Genomic DNA, 6,550 nt, shown 5'->3' with positions numbered 1-6,550 from the left:
TACAGCTCCGATAGAAGATGATAGACCTCGGACCCTTATTCCTTCCAAGTTGGGGAAGCAGGCTGGTGGTATTCGTGGTACTCCAAAAAACCCTTGCTCCAGGAAGGCTGATGCAGTCGAAGCAGCCGAAGAAGAAGTGATTTCGTCCGATGATGATTTTGAGAAGATTGCTTACCCGAAGAATGTTAAATGTGCTGCTGGTACTGTTGCTGGTAGAGGTGGGAAGAATGCTGTCATCACCAGGAGGAAACCAGCAGTTGAGTCTGGCAACATAACTTCCTCCAAGAGAGCATCAAGATTGCCTTTGAAGTGGCGTTCTCCTGTCGCTCCCCTGAAAAAATACAGTTACCCTCATCTATCCGAGGCCCGGAAGTTGAAATAGTATGTGCTGAGTAAAGACGGTCTGGAGAAGTATTCTGAGTGAGTTTTCTTCTTCTTTAACTTCGTTGCTGCCAGAGATGCTACTCTGTGTCTGAAACTTCTGTTGTTGTAGTATGTGGGCTTCTGTTCATTTCTCCCTTGCCTTGGAGTTATAGTGTCTGAACTTCTGTTGTATTGTCTGAACTGCCGTTATTGTAGTATCTGAACTTCTGTTTTATGTCTCCTCTTGCCTTTTGAGTTATAGTATCTGAACTTCTGTTTTGTTGTTGTATCTGGACTTCTAATATTTTTTTACCATCCTTTTGTATTCTGCAGGACAAGCGACTGCATGTTTACCATCCCTGCGAATGTGATTGACCTCATAGGACATGTCCTTTATACGCTTTTCGGTGAAGGGCAGCAGATGGAAGGAGACATAATGGATTATCTCATAAATTTGTGGAAGGATAAGCCGGAGATCTATGAGATATTCACTAGTGCTGACAGGGTTGTACTTAGTCCCTACTTCATACAGGTTTTAGTTCTTTGCACCCCTATCTCCTTTTTTTGCCTTAGTTTTGTTGTAGTGGCATTTGGGAGGTGTTTTAATTGTGTTTTTGTGAATGCACAGTACTTCTTGGAGTATGATGTCTACGCTGCAACAGTTCCAAAGTTTGATGCAAAAAAATCTGCTGGTCTCCTCCCAATGTTTGTTCGCAAGGAAGAAGACCTTCTTAACGCAAAGCTGGTTAAGTTTTCATAACTCTTGCTTTTTTTAATTTCATGTGCATCCTTTTGCTGAGTTTGTCAAGAAGTTTTTGTTCATGCCGGTTCTTCAGTACATATGCTTTTATAGTTTGTGTTCACTGGTCCTTTCATTCTTGGCAGGTTTTCTTGATTCTATTCAAGCCAATTGGCACAATGGCGCACTACAGTGTGTACGTGGTGAATAGATATCGTGGGAGCATTGACATCCTTGAGTCACTTCCTTACGCTAATATGGAAACGTCGCGAACGAGTTTCCACGTGGACTATCAAAATATCGTGAGTGTTTCTTAGCCTGAACCTCCTTTCACATTCTCTTGTTTGACACGAAGTTTATTATGCCTTGTGTTGACAAAATATGTTGTTGTCTCTGTTTTGGTAATACTGCTTGAACTGACTATCATTTGGAAGTTGAACTTCTGCTATTTGTTTAGGTGGATCTTATGCAAGTGTCGCTTTTTATGTACCTGAACTTAACTATTTTGGTTAACATGTTTTTGACTTCATCTAATTTTGTTATTTCTGGCAGATCAAGAGATTAGTTGGGTTGCTCGAGGAGGTGTATGGCAAGGCTGCGTACAAAGCGAGCAAGCAGCCTAACTGGGTGACTATTGCAAAGAGGCCGACCTTTATCGATGTTCCAAAGCAGAAGAATAATGATTGTGGTTTCTTTGCCATGAAGTTCTGCTGTTCATATGATGGTGATGAGATTGTTGAAGATTTTGGTGATGTGGAAGTATGTTCTGTCTTTGTTCTTGTCTCATCATCCTTTAATTTTTCTTGTGTATTTTTGCTGAGACGCTCCTGCTGTGGTTTTAGATATCCGTTACTAAACCATCGTTCATTTTCTTTGTTTGCAGGCTGCTGCAGATGACTGGAAGGCTGAGTTCATGCACACTCTGATTTTTAGCGAGAAGAATGAAGTCATGCGTTCAGAGCTCCCTAAAGAGATCCAGTCCTTTGGCCCGTGAATTCGAAGCATTAGTTTCATTGTAGATTTGATTTCGTACAGATTTTTAGGTTTGATAATGATTGGAACAATTCCGTAAAGATTTGGTTGTAAGAATGTTTTAGTGATTTGTGTATCTATAGGTGCAGCACTATTACTTATGATATTGTGGAAAAATGTATTTGGTGTGAAGAATGATTTGGCTTTGTGAATTTCAATGTATTGCGTCGTTTTCACTATCCATGTGTTGAATGTTTTTGCCCCAACAGATGTACCTGAACTTCTCCCTCGGTTATGGTTGAACTGCTTGATTTTTTTGTGTTGTTTATTTTTGGGCCCCAACATATGATCGTAGACTTGAACTTCTGCTTTGAGATGTGGCTGGGCTGCTGGTTTCAGATGGAGAGGATATTCTGTGTTGTGTAATGTATTGGTAATTTTCAACCCAACCAATATGTATGCTTTTGCATAGAATCTATATTTGTTTTTTTGTGTTTTTCAAGTGCAAATGTATTTCAGCTGTAACTTTGTGCAGAAATATTGTTGACGTTTCTTTATCTTTTGTCGGCATTGTACATGAACTTCTGCACGTATCCAAGCAGAACTTCACATTTGAACGCATTGTCTTAGGCTTGCTAACCTTAGTTTATGCGGTCAAACTTTATTTTTTAAGCATATTTTTTCCTATATCGATTTTATATACCAGAACTTCTTCTGTAAGCTGACCTGAACTTCAAAACTGTATGATTATTTGCTGGTTGCTCTTTTATGGAATACAACACGAGCACCTCCCGCCATAATATACCAGAACTTCACAGTGTATGTTTTTCATTTTTGTTCTTGCTTGCACTCTGCATGGAATGCATGACCAGCACAGCACTTCCTCTCATAATATACCAGGACTTCTGCAGTAAGCTTACTTGAACTTCACAATGTATATTTTTCATTTTTGTTCTTGCTTGCACTTTCATGCAATACATCACCAGCACAGCACTTCCTCTCATAATATACCAGGACTTCTGAAGTAATATTACTTGAACTTCACAGTGTATATTTTTCAATTTATTACTGCTTACTCTTTCATGCAATACATCACCAGCACATCACTTCCTCTCATAACATACCAGGACTTCTGCAGTAATATTACTTGAACTTCACAGTGTATATTTTTCAATTTATTACTGCGTGCTCTTTCATGCAATAGATCACCAGCACAACACTTCCTCTCATAACATACCAGGACTTCTACAGTAATATTACTTGAACTTCACAGTGTATATTACCAGGGGATGACATAATATTCTGCACATTGACATGACATAAGTTTGCATTGTGTTAATTGACCTATTCTAACTATTCATCAGCCTTGCGCTCCTCCTAGGCTTTGGTGGTAGAGGTTTTTGCTTGACATGTACCTCTTCCTCTTCATCGCCCTCTACCTCTTCATCGTCGTCTTCCTCTTCCTCTTCGTCGTCCTCTTCCTCTTCGTCTTCCTCTTCTTCGACGGTGTCTTCATCTTCGTCTTCCTCTTCATCTTCCACCACTTTCTTGTTGATGGCTCTAGGTTTTGCCTTATGTTTCTTCTCTGTCTTTTTGCTTGTCTTTTCAGCATCTGCAAGCTTCGGGCATGTTCTTGCATTATGTGGTTCATACTCCTTGCATATGCTACAAAGTCTGCTGCTTGCTTTCTTTGGGTGTGGTCCCTTCTTTTGTTCCATAACTTTGGGCTGCTGTTTTTGAGATTTGGGTTGCTTGACCTCCTCAGCATTGTTTCTTTCCAAGAGTGTTGGACAGGTCAGCTTGTTGTGTCCCGCAACCTGGTTGCACACACTACATTTCCTGTGTCCGAGTGGCACTCCGTTCTCATCGAGCACGACGACTCTTCCTGCAGGTGGTGCCTTTATTTGAGCTCTCTTGTCACTTTTCTTTGCTGCAATAATTTTCTTCCTACCCTTTGTTTCAGAATACAGCGACAGTTTCATCGTCTCTTGCTGTCGCTGCTCCATTGATTGGCCATCACCCTGCTTGCATTGGTTAGCTTCAGCGGCAGCGTTGAGCATTTCAGCTGCATAATAATGAAGGTCATCTTCAATTTCAGCATCCTCTTCAGCCATCCTTTCGTGAGCATCCGCTTGATTTGCGGAATGTATTGCATCAAGCTCTTCCACGATCCTCTTGAGAACATAGTAGGCTCTGTCATATTGCTGGTCACATCTCATCGCTTTCTTGTTAACCATCAAATTCAGCTGTAGCAAGATGTCTTGCTTCAATAGCATTGAGCTGCCATCCGATGCGGTTGTGTTGTAGTCCCTTGTATCAAAGGTTGGTTGTGATTTTGCAGTCTTTGTGTACAGTTTGAGGATATACTTGTTTGGAAATTTGTCAGGCTTGAGGTAGTCCAGTATGTTCATGATGTGAAGGCAGAACAGGCCTGCATTTTGTGATGAATGCAGAATACATAGTTTGTGAGCCAGCAATGAGTTTCATAAATTTTGATATGATACTACTAGTCTAGCTATTTAATGAGTTTGTTTTTTCTCTCACTTGTGTGTGTCCAGATCTTGCATTCACACTCGTATATTTCATTCTCTGGGTCAGCTACAACCTGGAATTCATGCTTTGACCAGGAAAATCTTTCTTCATCATCATGGCCAGGCTTGTTTTGGTAGTACACAAGGTACTTAGTGGGCTCTGCTGTACGCTTTGCGCGAAATAGTGTGGCTTTTCTCATCCTATTCCTCATCTCGGTGTACACGGCTCTCGTGTACTTGATAGACATGTCTTCCTCGTAGCCGTAAGTTATTTTTGTCACAGGATTGGTCTGCACATGTCAAAAAGTGAGATATTAGTTGAAGCAGAGTCATGGGTTTCATTTTTTAAAATTCAAAGTGCACATGTTGAAGGTAAACAGAACATGATGGGGGTGTTTTGTACTTGTCATCATACCATGCTGGTCATTGTTTGCTCGTTCTCCTTCTGCATCCGAGTTTGTGTGCAAGCATTGACCCGCCTAGCAAACTTGTGTAGGTTCTGGGTCCCCTTGACAAACCCTTTCTTTAGCACGTGGTTCATGCTCTCGCTTCGTTGTGTGGAAGTCATTCTAGCACAGAAAATGTTCTTGTAATATGCTGAAATCCACATCTTCCTATCACTCCAGAGCTGCATCATCATCTGGTTGTTCTCCAGGTTGTACTTGTGCACGACTTCAGCCCAGGCATCTTCAAACTCCGTTGGCATCAGCGGTCAGTTTAATTTAGCTGTGAACTCCTCTTTGAATGTTTAATACTTTTTGTACAGCAAGGCGATGTATTCCCTGTACTTCTTCATGATGTGCCAAAGGCATAGCTGGTGGATGGTGTTTGGAAATGATTGTGGTATAGCTTTCGCCATCGATGGGCATTGGTCTACATGAATTTAAAAAAATGAAACTTGATTCTTTTTTCTACTGATGGTGAACTTATGTTGTACAAGTACTTGAACTTCACATCTAGCAGTATGGTATCTAAGAATGTCACATGTATTTTTTCTTTACAGCAGTGTTGCTGAACTTCTGTGGTACCAGTGCTTTAACTTCACAGTTAGTAGTAGGACAAACTAGTAGTGTCACACTAAAAAATTTTCTTAAAGCATTGTTGTTGAACTTCTGTGGTAGCAGTGCTTGACCTTCACATAAATAACTATATTTTTCTGAACATGCTACATATATTTATCTTACAGCTTTGTCCATGAACTTTTATGATTCATGTATTTGAACTTCACATTCATAACTAATTTTTTTCTAAACACGTGACAGATAATTTTGCTTTCTTGTACTGCTAGTTGGACTTCTGTGCTAACAGTGGTTGAACTGCATTCTTTACATTATTTTCAGACAAAACCAATGTACCCAACACAGACCCATAGACTGAAAAGATGATGAAACTTGAAGAGGTTTTTTTAACTCACCTGTTAGAATGCAAGTTGGGTGCTTATTGTTCATGCACCGTACAAATGTATCGAACAGCCACTTGAATGACTTTGCATCTTCGTCTCTTATCAGGGCAACAACAAATATCGTTGACTACAAGTGATGGTTTGTTCCAACAAACACTCCCAGAGGCATATGAAATCTGTTGGTCTTGTAAGTTGTGTCGAATGTTATGCAATCGCCAAAGTCTTGATAGGCTCCTCGGCAGCTTGCATTAGACCAGAAATGTTTTTAATTGACTTGTCCTTGTCCACTTGGATGTCATAGAAAAACTCATCATTTATTGCCTTCATGTCTTTGAAGAATGAAACAAGTTTCAATACATCATCCAAATCATCTTTCCTTGCATTTATGGCTTTCCTGCAAATCACATGCAAACATGCATTTGTTATTTTTGCTAGCAAAGGGTTGTGAGCTAGGATGCTATTTTACATTGCAGTATGTGGGTGTTTGAATACTTACTGGTTTAGTAGGTCTCGTCCGGTCATGCTTAGGAAGTAGCTTCCATC

Source organism: Aegilops tauschii, chromosome 5 (assembly GCF_002575655.3).
Source record: "Aegilops tauschii subsp. strangulata cultivar AL8/78 chromosome 5, Aet v6.0, whole genome shotgun sequence".
Lineage (NCBI taxonomy): Eukaryota > Viridiplantae > Streptophyta > Magnoliopsida > Poales > Poaceae > Aegilops > Aegilops tauschii.
Note: the sequence above shows the minus strand (reverse complement) of the source record.